General features: G+C 40.7%; 1 long non-coding RNA gene across 1 annotated transcript in view; it reads right to left on the bottom strand.

Moving 5' to 3' along the window:
• Positions 1-223: 223 nt before the first annotated feature.
• The window catches only part of LOC137149091 (uncharacterized), an 81,601-nt gene continuing 55,675 nt past the window's right edge, over positions 224-26,149 (bottom strand). The window contains exon 2 of the long non-coding RNA XR_010918662.1: positions 224-1,898. This is a non-coding gene — a long non-coding RNA (uncharacterized lncRNA). The remainder of the gene's footprint in view (positions 1,899-26,149) is intronic.

Genomic DNA, 26,149 nt, shown 5'->3' with positions numbered 1-26,149 from the left:
GAGTGAGGTATGAGCATGAGGAACAAGTAAATTAGTTTATTTGTGATAAAAGCAGGTGTGTCAGTATTTTGGCAGTTTGTGGAAAAACATTGCATAGCCCTCGGAAAATATACTATTTGTAGAATTTGTTAACAGTACATGAGAAGTTTTAAAACAGGGCTGTGGTTGAAACAAGTTACATGTTTTGGCTCTCTGGCCTTCATGCTTTTGAATTTAGTTGTAACAAAGATTGACGCTATCCATATGCAGTGAAAACAAGTTAAAGCCATTTTCAACCCCAATTAAATTTTAAATCATATTTGTACAAACACATTTGTTAAACTTACTTAAAAATTTGGGACAACATGGCCAAAGTTGATTTGTGATTAGCTAGGTTTTAAATTATTGACTCTGCACATGGAAAGATTACACTATAATGGTTGCAGATCCTAGACCATTAAAACACCAGTCCTGTAACAATTGTGCACTTTTGTTTTGGCGTTCAATGGAACTGCTCAAGTGTATAAAGATAAGCACTTGCATAGGTGTTTGTAGGATAAAAACCTGAGTTTGTATTTCAAGAATTGTATTTCAATCATTAAGATTGAACTGCAAAGCTTAAAATCCAGCAAGTCTTCTATAGCTGTAGGCACAACTGTGTATCCATAATTATGTCTGCAGTTAATTGTGGGCACAAATACTGCCATTGATGTGTGTTGGCACAGACATTTAGATGCCAAAATGTTAGTATTTGCATCTGCAATTAGTTGTGGGCTCAGTTTTGTACCAAAAAAAAAAAAAAAGGGACCTTTTCAAAATCAATCCTTAAATGTTTAAGATTTCAAATAATTAAATGAACAGCTGTTTAGATAAATATTGCCCTTTTCACCAGTACAAAAGTACAACATTTCACCAGTAGAAAAGTAATCCATGTTCTCCTGAGTTGAGGATGTTGTCTTTGCTTTAGGATGGTTGTAGTGTCATATGTAGAGCCCTGCAAATCTGCGGATATCCACGGACCACATTTGCAGAACTATATTTATCCCTCATCTAGCACTATAACCTTTCCCTGTGTAATGTTTAGCTCCAAATACGATTAGGCTTTTGAATCTTTTCCTCCTTGCTTTTTTCGCACCACAAAAGACTTTCTGAAAAAGTGATCTCAAGTTTAATGTTGTTCAGCTTTTCAGTGGATGATATTTTATAATTTTGTAACTGTCTATGGTCTGTTTCTTCTCATCATTTGCCTTTTGGAGTCTCATTATGCTGCTTGAACGATTTGTCTGAAAATTCTAGTCAGTTGTGTCAGTTACTGAGATTGGCAATAAAGCAAGAGATGCAAGTAGACCCAATAGTCACTTCAAAAGAGAATCCTGGCCTCTAAGAAGCAGACTCTCCACTCTTCATTTATTCCAGTTATCATCACTTGATGTGATTAGATTGATTTTATTAATAATTTGATCATGAAAAGTAAAATGTGATCACTATTGGCCTCTGTCAAAATCCTGCAAAAGTTGAAACATGCTGAAGTAACTGCAAGACTCATGTGAGTAAGATTACAAACATGCTTAAGTCTTTGCTGAAGCAAGGCTTTATACTGTATTTGTAGGGGGACCATTTCCCTATATGAGTAAGCCTTCTTTAATATTTCATCTCTTTTCAATATACAGAATTGCTTGAAGCTTTCATAGAAACATGCATGTTCCAGAACGAAACACAGTCAGCCTGTGATACGTTTTATAAGATGAACTTTTTCAGGTTCAAATAATCCATAAGAAGATCAAGATCAGACACTCGACTTTGCTATCAACCCAAGTCTATAATGCCACAGGAATCTTGATCCTTCACTTCATTATTGTTTGATGTTCCACTTCTCAGTAAATAATGGTCTTCTATATTTTTGATAGGATATTTCTGTTCTACAGCGGGGAAAAAATAAGTTTTTCAGCTATCGTTTCAGAAAACATGTTCATCCACACACTCAAGTAAAACAAAACAAGCATATGAAAGTTATACAAAGACTTATGCAAGACTGTACATTTTCCAGTGGAAATTCAATTTGAATGGTATATTTAAAGGGCTAGACAGGGCCCTTAGGCTCAATCCTGAGGAAGGGAAAAGCATGTACTTGGGTTGTCCCTACAAAGTTTTCCAGGAAGCACAATTCCTCTTGTGCTACCCTCCACTACTGGGGGTAAATGGTAAATTACTTCATCTCCTTTCTCTTTTCAGGATGCAGCTTGCTTTCCTCTTCATGGGAACAAGTTACCCAGGGTGGTTGTGGAATCCCTGTCCTCGGAGGTATTTAAAAACAGGTTAGGCCAACACTTTTCAGGGATAGCCTAGGTATACTTAATGCAGCCTCAGCACATGGGAATGAATGCTTCAAGCCCTATATTTCTATGATTCATGCTGGGCTTCCCAGCACATATGCAGAGGCAGAACCATGGCTGCACACATTCTGTGCCCTCTTTATTTCCCTTCCCCACCACTTGCTCACAGTGAGCAGATATTGGGCATACTGCCTATGTTCCAACCCCTCTGCCCCCATGATTCAAGAAGCCCTAACTCTGGTACACAAGGGGTGTGGCAGGTGTCACAGTTCCTGGATAAATTGCCCCTTCTGAGACCCTTTTCCAATCCCCTTTCAAGTAGCAGACCCATGCCTCTACTTCTCTCTGGGGTTGGATTCCCCAACCTAATCATTCCCCTGACTGGGTCTCTGGGTTTACCCCTCCCTGGCTGCCAGCCATGTTACCAAGCAGATTCCACTGGGTTTGGGCCCTGCCAGAGTTTTCCTTTAAGGTCCTGTGGTCAGTAATAGTATCCAGTGACAGAAGCAGTTTCTTCAAAACCAAGTATGATTTTTTTGCCCAAATGGTATAGAGAGCTGGGAGAAGAGTACTTAAAAATAACCGTGACCTATACCTATATTGTCTTGTGTTTGGCATTCTCCTCAAGCAGACATGACTTAGCCTTGCTATGCCCTGTGCTCTCTGCATACCAAGTTACAGTGAGACAGCTGCAGACCCTGGCTCTCAAGTCTGTGTGTCACTCTCACTGCATACTGACTCCATATCCAGGTCAGCTTCCAGCTGAGCGGATCACTTTCCCCATCCCTTTCTGCTGAGGGCACCTTTTTAACCCTTCAGGGTCTTTTGATCTTAACCCTAGCCCTGGAAAGAGAAAGACATCCTAATCTGAATGGTGCCACCAGGTAGGTTCTTTCCCCCAATCATAGTGGAGCCATTGTTTTCTCCTTTGAAGCAGATACTGGGAGTGGCTGTCTTTTCTGTGTCCTTGTTTTACTCTTCCTGGGTTCCTTAACAACTCTCATTTTACTGCCTCCTTTGGTTGGCCTATGCATTCAGGTAAGTAACAATACAAAATTGAACAGGGAAACAGAAGCATACATAATTTTAATAAGAAATAATACAGATATTTTTCCAAGTTGTCACAGGCAATACTTACTCTTGAATGCACCCCTGTACAGCCACATTAGACCATCTAGTGAATCATCCAACATAAGCCTCGATATACACAAAAGAGTTGAGTCATATGCACTCTGACATCTGGCTACGGGCCTTCTCCTGTAGTCATTATTGTGGGGCGGGGCAGGGGGGCAGACCAAAAAACTTTAATTGATTTAATTTGATATTTTGCCTTATTAAGGGCTTCAGGTCCACTATGATAGGGCTCACCCCTGCCATTGCTACCTACTAAACATTCCCATAGACCTGGTTGGGACTCCCACACATACAGAAGAATAGCAGGATCAAGCCTGATGTTTTAAGAAAATGCGGTGTTTCTTTAAATGCAATTATGAGTTACCTTTCATCACTGTTAATACAGATTACTTACATGGTAGTTTAGAACAATTAGCCTGATGATAGAGGTCCATTGTAATTTAAAGGGAACATCATAAAATATACAACCACAGGTTTGTCCTTGCTCATCTAAGCTATTAAAAGAAATTTTACCATTGAAATGAAAAACTTGTGGAGCTGTACTTTCAAGCTGTGCCTCATAAACTGCAATCTTCCATTATAATTAGGCTAATTGTTTTAAATTACCATGTGAATAATGAGTAAGAACCATGGTAAAAAGGTAATAAACTAAATTAAACCCTGGCTTAACTCCACTGACTTCTCTGAGCCAGATTCATCCCTCCTGTGATTCCAGTGTATTTTCCCAAGTGCTTGTTTCTGTGGACACCAAGGACGTGTTCACACTGCAGTCAGCTGACTGGGCTCACAGGGTTCAGGCTGCGGGGCTATTTACCTGCAGTATAGACATTCGGGATCAGGCTGGAGCTCAGGGTCTGTGACCCAGCCGGAACCTGAGCTCAATCTACACAACCTACATCACAATTAAACAGCCTTACAGCCTCAATCCCACAAGCCCGAGTCAACTGACACAGGCCAGCTGTGGGTGTTTAGCTGCAGTATGGACATACCCCAGTAGGCCTAAATTCTCCCCTGCTTTCAGGCTGCTCTGTGCTGTGTTGCGCTGCCAGCACAAAATGACCCTCAAGTTGAATAGGTATTCATAGAAGATTATCCAGCAAAGGGTGATTCTCTAGTCCTACATAAGGGCCAGCAGAGTGGCTTCTATGCCACCCTACCCTCCTGCTGGCGTAAGGCTGGCCAAAGCTTGCCTGCACGCTGGTAAACCCTGCTACTCTAATGGCCTATCCAGCTCACTAGCAGCTGGCAGAATTTTAAGCAGTCCTCAGGCTGCTGTAAATTACCATGAGTGATTGGCATTCAGCCAGCCCAGGGTGGCAGGAGCAGAAAGACATCTTAAATTTTGCCAAATTTGAATGGTAATTTATACCCATTTTTGGATTCACTTTGAACGTATATAAGTGACTACGAGGTGCACAGTAGTGGAGAATCAGATCCCCAGATTGTAATTGCAGACTTTATAATGATCAAGGCTATTACTTACCAAATGATAACTTACAGTGATCTCATGGTTTAGCATCTGGATACCCAGGAAGAGGATATGAGCACTGCTACTACTAATGAAGTTTTTTCTCTTGTTAAAGCAGGGGTGGGGAACCTTTTTTCTGCCAAGGGCCATTTGGATATTTATAACATCATTCGCGGGCCATACAAAATTATCAACTTAAAAATTAGCTTGATGGTGGTACGCAGAAGACGGCTGAGTGTCTGCTGCCGAATTCCCCCCCGCTGCTGCCGCCGTGAAACTGCGCCGCCGCCGAATTCCCCCCCGCCGCTGAAAAGGGGCAAACGATAAGGCCCGCGGGCCGGACGTTCCCCACCCCTGTGCTAAAGTGACAGAGGAGCTGTTTTCATTGATAGGGTCCTAGTTTCAATTCCCAGCAAAGACAGATTCTTTTGATGATTTAAGAACTGTATATAGCACAATAGGTGTGCATAGCATTTTAAAATAGAGAGAAATAGGATGCAAAAAACTTACAGTCTAGGAAGTTGAGTACAAGTGGGGGGATAATGACATTAGACAGGGAGGAGTGAAAGGAAAATATACACAAAGATTTAATGGTTGCAGATTTGGCATAGAATATCCTGTTAGGCTATGTTTACACTACAGTTTATGTCAGCATAACTTGTCGCTCAGGGGTGTGAATAAACTACCTCCCACCCCAAGTGACATAAGTTACACTGACATGAGTGCTTGTGTGCAAAGTGCTATGTCAGCAGGAGAGCTTTTCACGCTGACATAGCTTCTGCCATTCACGGAGATGGTTTTATTATGCCAGCAGGAGAGTTCTCTCCCATCAGCATAGAGCATCTTCATCAGACACAATGCAGCAGCACAGCTGCATCAGTACTACTGCAGCACGTCTACATGTAGACATGCCCTCAGTTATTTTTGTTTAGTTTAGAACAGTAGCATGGGAATGTGGGTCATCATTGGAAGGATTCTAAAAAAATAACTTTTGGATTTTTGGTTTTTTAGAAGGATCATGATCCCAGCATCTTGTAAACATCTCTTTATGTTTGATGCTCTGATTAGAACATTTCCTTTTTTTCCTTAAACAATTTCAGTGTTTTAAGGGACTGTGATGTCTGGAAGATACTAGAGCAATGATGATATTTTCTGCTATTTCTTAGGGATTATTTTGTGTAATTTTTAATCTTTTTTGTTTCCAGGCAGAATTGCACTAGTTGAATGAGTGGCTGACACAATGTACTGTACATGCAAGAGACGCAGAATCAAGTCACTTCCAAGAATGCAGCCTTCTGGAGTCTTTAGTCTGCTATGTCCAAAGAAATATTACATTTTGGCAGCAAGGCTGTCCAATTTATACTGGATACTCTTACTGGTTTACTGTGAGAACTGATTATCCCAGGAAATCGCAGGTTAAAAACCTTCTTTTATAACGTATGATTAATGTAAGAAAGAGAGGGTCTGCTCCATTTCCTCAAGCTTGAGGTCCAAACCTTCATTCCATGCCCTCCGATATCTTACTGATTCTTTCAATGTTGTGATACATCAGGCTCAGCAAAGTGTCTCCTCCTTCACTAGTTTGACTTGACAAAGAGGCCAACAACCCCTTAAATCCATTAGCTGCATGTAAATCTAAGCAGCTGCACAATGAGTCATTTCAGGACCAACTAATTGAATAAATGATTATAATTGTGCTCAACTAAACTAGCACATCCCCTGTGAAATCCTTGATGTCAGATAAAGCCATGCAAGTTAAGTCAGCCATGGCAAAGGCATAATGTTTAATCCGTACCTCTACTCCAAGACCATTCTTAAAATATGAAGTACAAAGTCTTTGGACTACCACACTTATGTCAACAGTTTCCACATATTTTGTTTTCTAGAGTTCAGCCAATGACCTACACGGTAACATTTTTGAAGGCTCTTATGTCACTTATGCACTTCTGTGAATTTTATGCCATCGATATACAGAGCCAGAATTTTAAAACCCAGAGAACCTGCACAAGTCTCCATCAGTGCCAAGCTAACATTAGGAAATCTATAGAAGCTATTCTTCAGGGTTCTGGCAAGAGTTGGGATGAATTCTAAAATGTTCTGGGGTACAAACATTCATTTGAACTTTTCCGAGGCCAAAAGGGCCTCAAAATGGCACATGATTGGCACTTTGGAGTGGTCCGTTTCAGTGGGTTTACAATTCACAATTATCCTTGGCATTGAACTGTCAGTCAAAATTTCACAGCATGCCTTGTGTGTGTCAGTTTTCATTTTTTGCAGTGACATTAGTGCTGAAAGGTGATAAATTGAATGCCAGCTGTAGTGTCCTCCATTTATGCACAGAATAAGTACAATATGGTTGGGTGCAGATGTCCTGCTAATTATTTATACTGCAGTAGTGCTTAAAAGACTCTGTAAGGAATCAGGACTCCCAATCAGTGCTTAAATATGGGGGAGGTGTCACAAGTGGTCACAAACTCAGAAAAAAAAACCCCAAAAAAACCCAACCCCAACAGTTCTAAAAAATTGAAACTCAGACCAGGTCACTAAAGGGTACACTTCAAGTACTGTCTTACCAAACCTTCTGTTCCCAGATTATTATAGATCCTCTCCACTTTTTTCAGACCATTTTAATTATTGCACCCAGTGTACTAGACATTGTACACATACATAATAAAGAGATGGTCCCTTCTCCAAAGAACTAATAGTCTAAATCAGTGGTTCTCAATCCCAAACCCAATCAGCACACAGTTGCAGCTCATGTGACATCCTCAGGGCTGCACAGGTAATATTGGATGTGGCCCACAACAGGTTGAGAACCACTGGTCTAAATAAATCTGACTCAACTTGATCTGAACCCTTAAGGAAAAATCCTACATAACTGAACAGTAACCATTCTCTGCATATTTTTAAAACCATCTTAGATAATTATATCCCTGCTATAGAAATCAATTGTATGGTTAAAAAAAACACTTAAGATTATCCTCTATTAAATTCTATAGCTCTTTAGAGCAATTCCTATTAAACATCATTAGTTTTCTAAATACATTTATTGGTTTCATCCCTATTACATTCTACAGGATTTTCCAATCCACCTCAGGGAGGTGAGGATGTAGTTAATGAGAGCCAATTCAGTCTGATCTTTCTGTTGAGACAATCAAGGACATAATGAGGGATGTGGACATAAACACCTACTAGTGAGTGAACTGTTTCACCTATAGATCACTCTAATGGGTTGCACATAACCCTTTCCTGTCCTATGTGGCAGTAAGAGACTGCACCAGGTCCAGGGAAATAGATAAGCCTTGTAACCTGACAACTGCCAGCTTGCCTTTTCTGAGGGAATACTCCCAGCTGTATCTAACAAATAGGATATGAAAGGAGAAAGCAGTTAGTCAGTCCAGGCTCCCTCTGGACAGAGCTTCTTTTTATGCAAGGCTGGAGGAAGCGCAGGGTGATTGGGTCCCAGGGCGTAGGCATAGCCAGGGAGGGTACCTGATTCCTGGTCCAATATAACTTGGCAAAAGGTCCAAACCAGCCTGATAAGTCCCTAAAACTAGTTTTACCGATAGAATAAAGACATGCTTTATTGTTAATCAGTTTGTTTCATGTTCTCTTGACATATAGAAATGACCATAATTGCTTCCTTGAAGCAACAGGAGGCCCACTTTATGGACTAGTGAGACAAGAGATTGATCTGTTGGACTAGGCAGCATCTGTGAGTGAGGACACTTATTTCTTTGTGTAAGGACAGTGAAGTAGTAAAGATCTTTGTTCATCCTTTGTGTCCCACTCTTCAAGGACTGTGGTTGGCTAAACTTCATCGAATCTGCTTTACACACGTTACCAAACATGAACTTTTTTGGGTTTAAATCCATGTTACTAACAAGACATGTGCCTATCATAAACCTGATCACCTTGCTTGTATATTGTATCCCTTTCTCTCAACCATGGCCTTTTTTTTTTTTTTTTTTTTTTTAAATATTTCTTTCTTCACAGCAGGGACCAGGTCTCCTTATGTTTCTCCAGGAATAGCACTTTAGCCCAAGGACTTCTTGGTGCCAACTAGCTGAAGTCACAGGGTTACATAAATGTTACAGGAATCCCCTGGATTTGACATCATGCTAGTCTGCCAAAGAATCTCATGGAAGGTCTCTAATAGAAGCCTGTGTCACACTGGTCACCATAATCATTGCAAGATGAATGTATGGAAAATAGATGAAGGTACATGCTAAAAATATATGTTCTCTAGGTCTGTAAGTTAAGACAGGTCATCAAAAGGTGATCCACATACTCCTATCAGGCAGGGGAGAAGAGACACTTATCTCACCCTACCTGGTTAGATGCAAATTCAATATTATATGGTTTACAATGGATGCCCTTTTACAGTCTGAGCAAAATGCTAATCAACAGACTGCAGAGGTTGCAGGGAAAAAACAAAAACAACAAGAGTTACCCTGTTTAGAGGTAATACAATGAACTTCTGAAACTGTATCTGGGGTGCAGATGAATGCTCAGTTATTCCTTCAGTCTATGAGGATGAGCCACCACTGGGCTTGATCTTACGAGAAAAGATCTCAGCCAACTTGATTGAAAATGCTGGGAAAAGGATTTGGGGTAAGCTATCTTGTAGGAGATAGGGGAATGCCTCATTTATTTTAGTTATGTTTAAGCTCTAGAAAGCATGTTATGATTTTATTTTATATATAACCATTTGTTTCCAGTATTCTCACACTGTCACTTGAATCTCTGTTCTTAGATAACAAATTTATTTTTGTTTTCACTGTGTGCTGTGTGTTAAGCAGAGTGGTAGTTCTGAGTTGAATCTTGCAAGCTAAGGTGTACTGTTTCTTTGGGGGTAGCTAATATGAGAATTCTGTTTGCGTTCAGCGGAACAAGGGCTGAGCACTCCAAAGGGACACTCAGAGGCTTGAGGGGTTGGTGGCCTATCGCTAACTTGTACAGCGAGAGTAAGGCCTGTGGAAGCATGGAAGGTAGTAATGGTGTTGTCAAAGGCCCATGGTCTGAGGGAGCTGATCCAAGAAGGCACAGACAAGACTTCTTCATTCTAAGGGCAAGTGGTGGCAAAGTATCTCACAACCCTGGGTACCCCGGGGAAGCATCACAAGGCCCATAAATGTTTCCACAAAACAAAATTAATAGTCAGCAGCTTTTTATGAATCTGCTGCTCCTGACTATGGATTTGAGTTGGCAACCTGAAGAATCTTTTCTCCTATCACAAAATCTCCTGACCTATCCAACCTTCCCCTCTCCCTTCCATTTTTAAACTGTCTCTCAAGATCTAATTGGTCAACTACAGCCCCAGCTATTCCATCACTGTTAATAAATTGTGGCAAGATTCTTCTCTGGAAGTTAGGAAAGTTTTCTCCCAGTAGCCATCCTAACAGTGATTTAAATCCTGTAGCCTCTGTTTACCCACTGATCTTTGCAAAGGTTTTCCTATAAGCAATTTATAGGAAATTTGCCATTTTTCATCAAATTTGCCTCAATTTGCCATTACCAGCTTGACTATTTTCCACTTGAAATGAAATATGAAATGCATAGACAGCAGCCTGCCAACTTCAGGTAAGTAATAGAATTAGTTGCTTTAAACAAATGTTGGAGAGTCTGGAAACAAAACTTGTCAATTCAGAAAGCTAATGATCACAAACACACTAACTTGCAAGGTTCAAAGGGCTCACCAGCTTTCTTAATGAGGGAATGGGAAGTGGGGGGGACTTTCTAAGACATAAATGGGAATTAGAAGCTCAACACCCATTGAAAGTCAATGGGCATTAGGCACCACAGTCTTTTATGTATTCGGAAAATGTCCCCATGTCTGTGGTGGATGATGACCTGGCCTCGGTTACACATGCCTTTATCACCTCCTGTCTGGACTATAGCAATGCAGCATCTCTAGTTGTGAAGCCATTAGCCCTAGTTAGTTAGAAACACCAGTTAGTACAGAACATTGCAGCATATCTCCTCAGCAACACAGGCTACTGTGAGCAAATGAAACCTTTCCATAGAATGTTGAGTCATCTTCAAGGTCTTATTTTCAATGTGCTCAATAGCATGGGTCCGGTTTACCTAAATAATTACCTAAAGCTTCAGGATGAGGCCCATATTCAACAACTCAGCTCCTCCTAAGGTGACCAGCCAGCAAGTGTGAAAAATCGGGACAGGGATGTGTCGGTAATAGGAGCCTCTATAAGATAAAGCCCCAAACATCAGGACTGTCCCTATAAAATTGGGACATCTGGTCACCCTAGCTCCGCTGGCATACTGGAACTTTCTACTTGAAGGGCAAAGTTCGTCTGTGCAAGAGACAGAGCCTTCCAGGGGACCAGTCAAAAAGCATGGAACAAACTCCCAGAAAAACTAAGGACCACCACAAACCTTACCACCTTTTACTCTGAGTGCAAGATGCACTTCTTTGACCTTCAGTCTCTAATAATACATAGCAGCATTTATTTATAAAATCAAAAACACTAATGACACATCACACTGCACAATTCTCCATGTGAGGAGAGGATGTGGAAAGAACAAACCATTTGTGATGGATGTTAGTCACATCATTTAATGCATTACTGGAAGGCACTCAGATACTACAGTGATACGGGCAGTATAAAAAACTAATATACAATAGAAGTAGGGAGTTAAAGCACCAAATCTGGTCCTGTTCATGTCCCTTTCCTCTGTGCTGGCTTTATTACTGGAGGAGGATTCCAAATCAGGATCAGAATAAGACCCAAACAAACAAAAAATCCACTCTCAGAGAACTTTCCAGCATTCAGCAAGGGGACATACACCGTTCCTCTAAGGTAGACTTTCCTGGATATCTCCTAAGTTTCTTACCAGGTCCCTATAGGGGTACTTTTTTTTTTTTTTTCTTTTTTTTTTTAAAACAGATCTCACTCCAATCCTCCTTTTCCTAAAACTGAGCCAGGAGCATTCCCTCTATATACTCTCCATCAGTCAGTCATATGACACTTCGTCAGCTGAGCTTTCTTCATCATGTGCCCTTTCTGGAGTCTTAAAGGGGTGATGTCCCCCCCATAATAAATGTGATGGCTACACCTGCATTTACAGGAGAACACTATTACCGCATATTAAAAATGAAGATAATAGGAGTAAAAGACATTTTCCCAATTTAAAAAAACTATTTTGGATAGCTCTGCCAAAGCAGTGTACTGACGGTTACAGTGTGGGCTACAGAAGCCAGATTAACATACACCACCTCTAACGAGAGAGACACTGGAGGTAGTGCTCGGCTGATCTCTTGTTATTGAGTAGGGACTGGAATAGCTGAAACAGTCATACATGGTTTGCTAGGACCCATGATTCGTGTCCTTTCCCTATGCTGTGTATTTAGCAATCAGTCAGTCTCATATAGACCCCAGTCGTTTTGTTGTCTTTGTGATGACCTAAACTCAAACAATGCTGGTCCCTGATCTACCAGTCATTGTCACCATGGAGCAACATGGCTGACTTCTAGAAAGTAAGCTGGCTTGAGGCACAGCTCAGGGTGCCTACCAGGGATTCAGCCTCATGATGACCCAGCCATCATAGGGTCAACGAACTGGAAGTGCACAGGTTTGAGAGGACAAGATCAGTCACTGAAATGAATGAAAGCTGCTGACAGTTATGTTCACACACAAAAGACTTTTTAAACACATAGTTCTGTTTGACTGCTATCTTATCTGTTCTCTGCTTCACCCCACTACTACCCCCAATTAACTTTGAAATTAGGAAACAGAAATCAAATGGAAGCTGTCTTTATTAGCATTCCACTGCCGAACAGCCACTAAAATGAGGAGGTAGCTGTCCTCTATTAATTGACAGTTTTTGATAAATACAACCAAATCTCTGTTACTAATATAACAATAACTATTACTATGGTAGTGCCTACAAGGCCAAGCCATGGACCAGGACCCCAGTGTCCTAGGTGCTGTACAAACACAGAACAAGACAGACCCTGCCCCAAAAGAGCTTACAATCAAAATATAAGACAAGAGACAAGTGAGTACAGATAAATGGGAGAACACAAGGAAACAATGAGAACCTTTGATTAACAGATGCTCAGTTAATTAGGGTAGCAGGCCTGTATGTTCTCTTGTGCTCAACTCCACTTTCTTTTTGTCCCTGCCATGCAAGTCTTCAGTGATCTGGAATCAATGAAATCACTGAATAAAATTTGTACAGCTCTTTTCATCCCTCTTATAGGGGCTTCAAGCTCACATCCATTCAGTGTTCTCTCTCTTAGAGTCTCAACCATTTAATGGAGACCTGGACTGATATCACAGTGGTCTCCCTGATCTATTTGACACTTTAAAACAAGGGAAACTTTTAGGCTATGGGGCTACATTTCAGACACTACCCTGTTTATCCTGGCTAACCAGGATTAACAAATCAGCCTGGTATGCAAAGTGCTTTTGTAACATGACTTCAAAAATGCACCAGGAGTGAAATATCTTAAACAGTGCAAAAGAACCACAGGTATAAGGCAGTATCTGCTTTCAGTTACACCCAAGACAGAGCACTGACTGTTGCAGCTGCCAGCTGTGAGAGGCAATGGAGATGGCAGTGCTGACTCTCAGAGATTCGGTTCAGATGGCCTCAGGAGTGACTCTGCCCCTGTTTTCAACTGCTGAGAGGCCTTAGGCCCCCTTGATCCTGGGACCGCGGAGGAATTTTCCTTATACCTCTGTGGGCCGCTCTGAACGGGGAACACGATGTATGTAACACAACTTCTAAAAAGAGTCTGTACTGTAAATAAGATTCAGAAAATTACTTTGTTTAAGAACCAACACTGCATATGATTTGAAACAATGGTAATCAGCTGAGTAGATGGGAACCTTCACTGCCTCCTCCTCCCATTCAGTGCGTCTCGTGTTCCATGGTGCTTAATAGAAACCGGACCCTCATTAAACCTGATATCATCTACAAAAGCCAGACAGACATAGATTAGTGAGAAGCATATGCTAGACCTTTCCCAAAAGGATATCCTCTCCACCAGAAGAGGTAACAGAGAGGGCCTCATATTGTAGAGTGGAAGCCACTATTACACCATTGAAGATTGATAAGGATATAAATACTCCAGACACACAGTTTGCTAGATTGTTGAAGGATAGTTTTTTCTTATGTAAAAGAAAAAAAAAAAACCCACATAATACTTAAGGAGCAGAAGAATACTGCAATGCACTGTCTTTTTACAAAGATGAATATTTCATCACAAGTGCTGGAAATACTAGTTTATGTATAGTACAAAATATTTAGCACTCAGTGTATTTGCTGCATGTAAGTAAGGTGAGTAGATGTCCCGATTTTATAGGGACAGTTCCAATATTCAGGGCTTTGTCATTTATAGGTGCGTATTTCCCCCCACTTCCATTCTCAATTTTTTGCACTTGCTGTCTGGTCATTCTACTTGGAAGGGCTTGTCTAAGGGAGAGTTGCACCAGTTTAACTAAAGATGCAGGTTTCTGCTGATGCAGATAAGTGGCCAGAGCATTCACGTCCTGACTGTGACCCGTCAATATCATGTAGATCGTTATCCACATCAGCGAAAAAGATGTTATCTGCATACACTTATCAATCTTAGTTGTAGGTAGGCAGTAAGTATATACATTGAAAAGGAGAGAAGCTAGAATGGATCCTCGTGGGAATTCTTTACAGAGATGCCTAAACTGGTTGACTTTGTCTCCAGCTTGCAAGATAAAGCTCTGATCCATCATCAACTTGGCAGGCAGCCCCACACACTAAATAGTATCATGGAGATGTGGAAACATGACGTTTGTCACAAAGGCAGTTTGAGCATGTAGCTGAAGGCTGAGAGGACGTTAGGCAATGTGCTGACCGATAAGAGTGGTCAGCTAGGCTGGGCGAAGTTTTCTCGGAAGCTGAATGAGATAGCAAACTACTGACTGCCTCTTTCTTCTTGACTGAAGTTGTATTTTTCCAATTTAGCAATAAGCTCTGCGCATGCCTTCTTTTGTAACCAAATACGGGAATGTAACCAAATACGGGAAGTTCCTTGTGTTGCTGTATAACAATGACTTTGTAATAAATTTGTATAAAAACCCTCACACAACGCAGATCAGGGGCGCAGTTCAGCTGAAGCTGTTGCCCCAGTTAATTACCTTGTAATAAAGGTCTTTTCCTTGCCCACCCAAAGAGAAGTGAAGACTGTGTTTTCTTCTACAGAGACTTACAGTATGTGAGTCTAAAATGGCAGACACAATCTTCCATCTGCACAGTTGCCTGGCCAATCAACCCTTTACAGTCTGTGTTGAGGATCATCACTCCCTTCGTAGCCAGTATTCACTTATTTAGAAGTCAAACTACACTGCAGTCTAACATACGGATCCCATTTAGCACACTTAAAAAAAAACACCTCCCACACTGCCTTGATCCAGAAACTTAGAGGAACCTACTGGACAGCAGAGCAAATGTTTTACTAACTTCAGTCCTGACATTGGTATTCACTCCAGTGGAAACTGGTGCAGCAGTTTGGGGCAGAAATCAGCATACGCATCTCCTGTTTCAGAGCAGAATTCAGTCACCCGTATCATTAGTGGTTGCTTTAGCCACACATAAACATCTAATTTATGTGTTGGCTCATATAGCTCCCCCCCAAACTTTGATGAGATGCCATTATCCTTAAAATTGCATGGAGGGCCATGATGAATGAAAATCTCCTGCACACAAGTCTGACAATTAAACCGGTACAAGTTTGTGTGCCAACAAGGCCTTTGTAAATTGCTGATAATGAGAAATAAATTTATTTTAAAAGAAAACATCATGCAAATCCTTCATAATATTTAACTACATTTTTATTAAATAGGCTTTGGTGAAATACCCATACATAAAGAACCTGGGTGGAGTCTTCCTGGGGAAGGCCCTGAAACAATTTCCTCTTAACGTATCCTTGTAATTCAGTTACCAACACTCACAATTTCCTGTGCTATTTGCTGTATTTTGTAAGCCAAAATATGCACCATGATCCGATAAGAGTCAATCTTCCAGAAAAAGAACATAGACCAGAATAGTGTCAGTGCTGCATGCAAATTATTGTAGCCTGTATTTTTTAGAAGAACTCGATGGCTTATGGAGCAATAACTGCACGTACAGGTGGCTTGTGAAACACAAACCATTTTCAGGGGATGGATTGGTCATATAATAATTTGCGACTTTTCCTCTCTTAGCTGCAGGGTTGCAATCATCAATAATAAAGTTAAATCAAATATTAGTTCAATTTTTTCATAATTAAATCACTTGTAACAAGAACAGCTGCTAAATACATATTTTGGTTGGCAAACTTAAAATTGCTTCCCATAGGGAGATGCTCTGTGTGTATTACTGAAACACAGTAAGTTTGAAGAAAAAACAGACATACTTCAGCAGCACAAATCCATTTCTTGCAATAATTTATTACAATAATTTACATTTTGCAGTTAGCCTATTTTTCACATCAGGATGAAGCTATCCTGAAGTATTGAGCTTTGCGGGCGACTAATGAAATCCTCATGCAAATTGTACATTGAGGTAATGAGAATTTTACCTCAGTAATGATCTATGTGAAGTCTGAAAAACTGGGCCTTATGTAGAGAGCTAAACTGTGGTCTGGCTAGTACAAGGGGCCCCTTGTGTCCCTGTTCTTGCTAACTGTATCATGCATAGTGGTGCAGGAGAGGAACCAGGCTACACACTATAGCTACGTTTTCCCTTGCACAGATGAGTAGAACCGGTGGGAGTGGGGCAGAGTCCAATGCATCAGCAGGGTGTGGGGAACATATACTGAACATGGTATCGTAGAGCCACAATTTACCCTCTCTCTCTCTGAACCAGTCTCCCTCTCAGGAATGTCTCCAGCTGAAGCTAGGGGTGTGATTCCCAGTTCACACAGACATTCTCATGCTAGCTTTCCTACAGCTAACATGCTAAAAATAGTAGCATAGGTGAGGTAGCATGGACAGTGGCGAATAGTGGCACAGGCTAGCTGCCCCAATTACATACCCATGGGGTTCAGGCATATGTACTCAGCATGGCTAGCCCATGTCGTCACTCACCGCTGCTTGTTCTACTTCAGCTACCCTACTATTTTTAGCATGCTAGCTAGCTCGTGAGAGCTAGTGCGAGAATGTCTCTGCAAGCTGGGTATCACACCCTTAGCTCATGGTGTAAATGTAGCGTCATGCAGCCCCTTCTTCTGGGCTCGCTACATAGCCACAACTGAGCCTATAGTGATGACTGTCTCCCTGATGAAATGCACTAACCCCAGGTGTGAAATGAATCTAGTTATCTTCACCAGGAACATTACACAGATTATTTGTTGGGAGAGGAGGGGAAGAGGAGAAGCAGGAAATAAAAAATAATGTATCCAATTTAAGCTTTAGGTAGGCAATAATATAAGCTGGAATTTAGCCAAGATGTTGGGTGTTTAAAAACTTCCATGTAACAGTGTGGCAGATGCAAGAAATCATGCTTTGTCTGAGACCTTTTAACTAGCGCTGGTCAAAACATTTTTCGAGTGCTCCAAGCACTAGGCTACTGAGTCAGACCTTCTTTCTGGCCCAGTGAATATTTAATTATCTACTTACAGTGGAACAACTCCAACAGGAGAGCGTGAGAAAGAGATACTGACTTTATAGCCCAGTGCTTAGGAAACTTACTTGGGACCAAATCCCTGCTTTTAGTGAGGCAGATAGGGACTTGAACCTCTGTCTCCCAATACCAGGTGAGTGCCTTAACGACCAGGAGTTTAATTATTTTGGACTGGAGGTGATGGTGGGATGTCTCTCACTCTCATGGTTTTTCACAAAAAAAATTCAAAAGGTTTTGATTTCATTCTTCATTGGAACAGAAACAAATTTCAAAATTTCTCACGAAATGGAATTCTTGTTTTCCAGCAGCCTTAAGTCTAAACTTAGGGGTGACTCATGGATCTTTTTAGTTCTAACCAGGATGCAAGGTGGTTTGAAATATTTCTCTGGAACAGAGAAAACTAGGTTAGGAAGGCTACTGGCGTTTAAATTAAAAAAAAAAAACCCAATAATGGGGAAAATTATCATTTGTATTGCAGTAGGTGTCTAGAAGTTCCAGCCATGATGGGGGTCCCATTGTTTCAGGCATTGTGCAAACACATCATGAGAGACAGCCCCTTCTGCAAGTAGAATACAGTGTAAATAGACAGGACAGACAAAGGATGAGAGAGAAAATAAAGGCACAGAGATTTGAAGTGACTTATCCAAGGTTACATCTCAAGTCAGTGGAAGAGTAGGAAATAGAATCCAGGCCCCCAAGACCCCATCCTTTGGTCTAGCCATTAGGCCACACCCTTTTTATATAGTTCTATTTAGTTCTATAGTTTGGACTATATCATGTGGGTGGATGAGATCTATCTTTTGAGCCGAAGAAAAACTCTACCTGCTTGCACCTTCTGTTTGCAGAAGGTGTCATGGAATCTTCTGCAGAATCACTAGTAAAACAGATATAGGCAATGTCTATACTGACGGTAGCAAATTCGCCGCTGCCAGATCGATATGTCTGGATTGATTGAGCGGTCAGTGTAGACCCGCTCAATCGATCAGGAAGTCGATGCTGGTAAACCACCCCCTTAAGTAGCGTAGCGCTGCGTTGACGGGAATGCTGTTTCCGTCAGCACAGCGCAGTGTAGACAGCGCGCAGAAGGGGAGCAGAGCAGTCGATGTGAGTTACGCAAGCTACTCTGCATAGTTTGCATAACTCCTGTTGACTGCCGCCGAATCTCCAGGTAAGTGTAGACCACGTCATAAATTGAGACCTGTTGGAAAGTCTGTTATATTCAAACCCACACATGCTAGATATAAAGCTCTATAAATCACATTAAGCTTATGATAGGAACTATAAATTTCTCAGAAGTTTACAGATAAGACTCTCACTGTTTTTTTCCTTTATGGTATAAGTTAAACAAATAGCCCAACACAGCTAGAAATATCTGCAGCCCCAAAACAACAAAAATTGTTCCACACCTGCAAGATGTGGAGCCAGTCAAGAGTGGGCGAGTTTGTGAAAATGAGCTCCTCCCTGGCTTTGTTCCGCCCTATTCCAGTATGGATCCTTTCTCCATCTTTTCCTCCTACAGCCATGTTGTAAACTGGAGTTACTGTAGGTTATAGGTAGAGGATGGAACTTGTCAGTTCTTCAAAGAGGAAGAGAAAAGACAGGTGCTTCCTACTCCTCGACCAGTCCCAAGGCTTTTTGTAAAATTTAACTTTGGTTTATTTGCACCCTTTCTTTCTTGTGCTCCCCGTGGGGCAGTCCATATTGCATCACCCCTAACTTATGGCTATGTTTTATAGGCAGTCTAGCCTTTTGTACGAAATGCTGTTCCAAGAGTGCCTCTTCTTTTCGGTTATCTCCGTCCTTCCCTGCCTCTCCTTCTCAGCTCCCATGGTCTGTTGTCATTTCTCTTTATGCTTGTTACAACCCTGGATAAGCTCCATTTTTCAGGTGGCTCACCAGGCTGCAGGGCAATAGACTCCCATGTCCTTGTAGGCTGGCTGGGTCTGGACAGGTCCAGTCACTGTCTCAAGCTCTAGGCTTCTAGACACATACTTGGAGTGCAGATCAGATCATCTAGCTAGCTCCCCTCCTGAGATATGCGGTTCCCTAGTCTAAGTGCGTAGGCCCTGAAACTAGTGCTAGTCCTCCCAAACACTGCACAGTAGTTATTGCATGCTGCTTTAAGTTCCAATGAAGCTGCGGGCCCTCTGAGTTACTGTTTCATTCCCTTTGCCAGCTCTGCCCACACATCGACTGTCCTAACCACATCAGCCACATCATCAGGAGCTCATTCACCTGCACATCTTCTAATGTAATATATGCCATCATGTGCCAGCAATGCCCCTCTGCCATGTACATTGGCCAAACTGGACTGTCACTATGCAAAAGAATAAATGGACACAAATCAGACATAAAAAATGGTAACATCCATAAATCAGTAGAAGAGCACTTCAATCTCCCAGGACACACTGTAGCTGACTTGAAAGTTGCCATACTTCTACAAAAAAACTTCAAAAAACAGACTTCAGAGAGAAACTGCAGAGCTAGAACTCGTATGCAAACTTGACACAAATCAGATTGGGTCTGGAATGGTTATCTCATTACAAGAAGTAATTGTCATTGTTCACACATTCTCACCTTCTAATCAAGGGTTGTGAATAGGCCTCATCTACTCCAACTGAATTGACTTTGTTAGCACTTGCCCTCCCCATTGTTGTTTCTTACCCTTGAATGTATATATATACCTCCCATCTGTGATTTCCACTTCATGCATCTGACAAAGTGGGTTGCAGCCTACGAAAGCTTATGCCCGCAGAAATTTGTTAGTCTTTAAGGTGCTACAGGACTCTTGTTGTTTCATCATTTGGAGACTACATGACAGTTAAAAGCAAGGGGGACACAGACTTTGCAGAGGAATTTCTAAACCAATCACACTACTCCTTATAGACAAAGCACAAGAGATATAGGGAGCTATGGGAAAAAGAAAAATCTGCATCTAACACCTACCCCATATCTTCAGAGCCTTTTGGATATTGGTCAGTGTTCTTTCAAGGTTCCAGGATCCTCCTCTCCTCCTTCAAAGTCATGCAAGGTGGTTTTGTTATACCAGTACAAAGTGCAGCTTTGCCAATCTAGCTGTATCTATACTAGGAGCACCTTGCTAGTATAGTATAGTGGTATTCCTATACCAGTAAAGCACTCCTAATGTAGTGACGGCCTTAATTATAGATTACAATCAAAATGGGGTACTCACAAAACTAAGTGGAGTTTGCAGATTGCAGGTTCCTTGAGGTTGGGAATCTCATTATCTTATTTGATTGTAAAGCACCATGCACATCATACTACATAAACTGGAGACTGGCCTGAGCCAAACAGATTGCATAGCTTCAGTTGAGCTCTTCCGACTCAGAATGCTGTGAGGGGATCTAGCTGCTGAATTCCTATTTTAAGTCACTACAGTCTGAACAGAGCCCAAGCACTGTCCCTGTCTTGGGGCCCCTGGGCACACCCTTGGGTTACAAGCCCTCTATCTAGCAGCCATGTGGTCCTACTGCCCAGCCCCCGGAATCAGTGCTGACTCTAGAAAGGCCACTGATGTATCCCCAGACTACTGGACATTCTGGTACTTCCGGGAACAGCGTGGGCCTGCCTCTGCCTGTTTGACCCCGCCCCCACTGGCGTGACCTTGCACACATAGTGCACATGCAGTCAGACTGATGGGGGCAGAGCAGTGCATTCTTCAAAATGGCATCTATGTGCATGATACCAGACACAATCATGTCCCGTTGTGTCTCAGTGCTGGACAAGAGACAAAACCATAGACAAACAGGACTGTTCAGCTTAAAACCATACAAATGGCCTACCTAGATGACCCTTCAGATTCCCCCCGGAGTTTAAAACACACCCACTCCCAGAACTCTAGTCATATTGGCGTTCTGTGCCCAGAGTTTACTTCAAGGAGCAGATGTAACATGTAAAACATCCAGACTGCACCATTTCCTCACCACTCCAGAGCATTTTTAGAGCTGGGGTCAGAGTCCTTTTGCTGCAATGCATGGCTGGTATTATGAAACATGGAGCATTTTGTCTCCACCTTACCGTCCTTGCCCTTGGCCATTCCCTGCCCTTTTCTTCTCCTGCCCAAAACTTCCTGTGTGGCTCTAAGTCTTCCCCGTGGGTGTCCTTTTAAAACTCCTGTTTTGGGAATTTCCACTCTCTTCACCAGGACTCTGCTGAGAACTCTGGTCAAACCTCGCTTAGCATACCTATTGTCTGGTCACAACATAGTCATTACAGTTAAATATTTTCCAATGTCCCAAGTCTGGTGGGTACATGCTAGGTTCTGCCAGCCCAGGCACATACACAGGGGGGCATTCAATTTCTTAACAACTTCATAATATCAACCAAAATTCATAATTCCCCAAATTATCACATATACCCCAGAACTTGGAGAAAGTTTAGACTGGATCTGACCAGTGCTACTCAGTCCCATCTAAGAATCACAGCATCCTGAAGCAACTAAAATTGGGTAGCACTCAAAAGATTCACATTAATTCAGATAAACACTTAGAAATCTGAATGCCAACATAAAAATTAAAAAGATTGCTTAAATCTGGAACAATTTAGTCAGAGATCTAATGAGAATAGGCTATTCCCTGTTAATATTCATGTTAACATTTAGATTTTTGGACTTTTATCTGAACTGAATATATTAATCATTTAAGTGCTACTTATTTCCATTTGCTGTTATCCATTGGTGATTCCTACTGCTGCTCAAACTACAAATAATGCAAGAACAACTTTTTGAGACATTTTAACACTTCTATTTCTGACCTTGGATGGAACCCAGAACTTTAGAGATACACTACCTAACTAACAGCAATTAAAAATGTGGAACTGCTTCAAAGCTTAAAAGAGATTCACTTTGGGTTTAGGACACTGATCTGTGTCAGTAAATACTTTTTTCCAAACCATACACTTCTATTCTAGAAGCAACAGCCATTATATGGCTTTTAAACAATACATTTTCAAACTGCCTTGTGTAGATTTCAATGGAGAAACAAACAAACAAACCAATAGGTATCTGCTTTCATTAGGCTTTACTGAAAAGAAACTATCTGAGGAGAGTGCATTCTACTGAGGCCACAGGAACTACTAGTTCTATGGTTGGTTTGAAGACCACCCAAAATTGCCCAGAATTCAGAGGAGCTCCATTATATTACATTTGTATTGAGCATCTGCAGCCCATATGAGTATCACACAGGAATGAAAAAATGACAGTATATACAATATGTGAATAAAGACCAATTAGTGTTGATGATAACCTTGAATACTGCATGCAGTTCTGGTCACCCCATCTCAGAAAATATATTAGAAATGGAAAAAGGTACAGAGAAGGGCAGTAAAAATAATCATGGACATGAAAGAGCTTCCATATGAGGAGATATTAAAACGACTGGGACTGCTCGGCCTGGAAAAGAGACGACTAAGGGAGGAGATGATAGAGACCTATAAAGTCATGAACTGTGTGGAGAAAAAGTGTTATTTACCCTGTCACATAACACAAGTACCAGGGTTCATCCAGTGAAATGAATAGGCAGCAGGTTTAAAACAAACAAAAGGAAATATTTCTTCACACAACACTCAGAAAGATTAAGCCCTACATTTTCAGAAGTGTTCAGAAATTTTGGTTTCCTCAGTTCTTGGGTATTCAGCACCTCTGAACTGTTGGAGCTGATGCTCAGCATTTCTGAAGGTCAGACTTTGGGTGTCTCAAATTGGACACCCAATATTACTGGACACTTTTGAAAATTTAGTCTGAAGTGACTCTCACAAGGCCATAGAGAGCGTCAGTATCATTAGTAATTGAAGGAGCCCTCGGGAGTTGCTGGTGACCAGTCCTGCGTTCATATCACACTCCTTAAGTAGACTTCAACATTACTTACTTTTAAAAATGTAAATGTTAAAGGCAGTGCAGAGCAATGAATACAGTAAAGAATCTTCCAGGCTCCGGGGGCCAGTAGCAGATACCATGACAAGAGTCACAGACTTAACATGTATGCATTTTCAAGGTGAAGGCATCTGAGGCTTCTCCCCAGTGAGGCAGCAGTGCCGCTGTAAGGACATGTACTGGTTTCAATATGAAAGGAAAGATAACTACCTCAGCCTCCATTTATTGACGCATCAAATGCATTGAACAAGATGCAATAATCCAAATGAGTGAATGATTTTTTAAAAGAGTATCTTGACATTTTGATCACATCCAGTTCATTTAATAGTATGATCATTCTGTTTCAAAGCCTGTGCATTGAGAATGAATTTGCCTTGTAACTACTTGGCTCTGAAACTTGGTATAAATGCAAAGGGAAGTCTTTATGGCTGAGCTTACTCGCTGCCAATTGAACAGTAATAAAAATGACATGACAGATACACCTTTTGCCTTAAAGTGTTATTTGTTTCCATATGTTTCACTGTGTTTTTTAGACTTAATGTATTTCACAGACCGAAACCCTCTCCAATTTATTTTAGTCTTGGTGCTATTAATGTTGATATTAACAAACGGACTTTCAGTCAGGGTGAGCAAATTCATTTAATCTAATTTTGAACCCACAGAAATCGAGTTCTAAAGTTCAGCTTGAACTTTAATGTTATTGGGTTCATGTTCTGCTAAGCAGAAAGAGGAAAATATCCAAAGAAAAATAGCATAGAGTGCAAAAAAATGAAAAGAAACAGGAGGAGAGGAAACTTCTATTGGAAAAAAATGAATACATATTATAAAACTCCCCCTTGCACCAAGCTACGTTGGGAGTGGTGGAGGGTAGGGAGTTCTTCTTTCCCTACTGTAGGATTCAGGCTTCCATGTAGAAAATGTGATTCTCCCTCAGGAGTTTAAATTACAGGAAAATGTAGTTCATGAATTCAAACTAATTTTGCAAATAAAAAAATAAATGGGGTTGCAAACCCTCAAACACAAGATTTGTTCATTCCTATCTTTGCACATTATATAAAGCTGAACTAAAAACAAGCTTGTGGTTTTTGGCAGCAAGTAACGTAAAGAGAATGAACAGTTGACTTCTGATATTTATTATGTATTTTTAAACAGTCACTCTTTTAAAAAAGAGCAAGAAGTTGTGAGTGGATTAAACACTACACACTCAGGATGCATTCAATCCAATGCAATTTGCAGCTAGTAAAGAAAAAAAAGGCTTAATAATAAATTTTTACATGCTTGAGGCCTCATTCTATAAAACCATCTACATACAGATCTCCCACCGAAATCAAAAGGAGTTCCAAATATGGAGAGCATGCATGAATGGGTCTCTACTGTACTTTCTAAACTGATTGTGGATCTTTTGGGAATACATCCTCCACTGACCAGGAGTCATCTCTGGGGTGAATCATGGCGGTTGTTGGTTTAGTGTTTAATGTTTGTTTGTTCAACAGTTACATGTAACTAAAAAAACTAGGATTAGCCTTTAACAGTTATAAATGTGTTTGTAAGCTGTGGTATTTGCACATCTTATATTTGTGTTTGAAGCCCATCAGAAAAGGAAATACAAATAATGCCTCAGGGAGCTAATTATGGGGTTGAAATAATGAAACGGCTTAACTTCTCATAACAATTCAGTTCCTAAATGATGGAAATACCATTACAAGAACAGCTCATAAATGGCTCCTTAGGACAAAAATGGCCTCTGAAAAACAAGATAGGAATATTTTCTATTTAATTTCATCATGTTATTTCAGTTTAAATGTGTAGAACTAGCACATAGTAGTGGGGTCCTTCATAGATCAGTAATATTTACAGTATCTAGAAAGCCCAATAATTGTTTTCCATTGCTTCATCAGTAAAGAAATACACTAAAGACAGAAATAAATGGATGCAACAAATGAGTTTATCCCTCTGAATGCCACACCCACACACAACTGGGATTTCTGGAAGTACTGTAAGGCCTCCTTGCTCTATGAGGTACCATGTACTGTTGGCTAAATAATTTATTTTTTAGTTCACCAGCAATTAAAAAAATATTGTTTTGATCTGAACTGAAAGTGAACATTTTGCAAATCAAAAAATCAGGGAAAAGTTGGGGATGGAAAGAAACATTTCATTTTGTTTTAATTGTGAACATTTCTCAATATTTGAAAAAATTAGAGGACAATTCAAAATAAGTTGTTCTGTTTTGAATTTAAAATATCAAGACATTTCATGTCAACATTTTTTAAACCAAATGTTTTGATTTTTTTTAAGTCAACAAATTTGTGACATATTTTGCCTTAGCCAAATCTGCATTTTCACTGCAAAAAACTTTGGTGAAAAAAAATTCACCTCTCTAATACTGTGCCTCCTAATGCAACTGAGAGTGAAGTCTCTTGTTTCATTCTGTCAGTAAGCAAATCAATCTCTACATGGAAATGGAAACTAATTAACACTATGAAGACAACTTTCTGCGTTTGATAGGTATTGCAAACCTGAATCCGCACAGATTAGTTTGGGGATAAAACTGCAAACATCATCTGCATTTTGCTGTTACTATTACAATACTTAATAGCACCTCCCCGAACTTTTGTTTCTGTTTGATAAACAAGTTGCTGTAACATTTACCATAACAAAAAAAACCAAATCCAAAAAAAGCTCCACCTAACACATGAAAGTTTTTGAGCACAAACCTGCGTAAGATGTTATAAAGAAAAA

The sequence above is a fragment of the Emydura macquarii genome, unplaced genomic scaffold (assembly GCF_026122565.2).
Source record: "Emydura macquarii macquarii isolate MOO-44397 ecotype Brisbane River unplaced genomic scaffold, CSIRO-AGI_Emac_v2 contig_705, whole genome shotgun sequence".
Lineage (NCBI taxonomy): Eukaryota > Metazoa > Chordata > Testudines > Chelidae > Emydura > Emydura macquarii.
The sequence above is the reverse complement of the archived record's forward strand: the minus strand, read 5'-3'. Positions and strand labels throughout refer to the sequence as shown.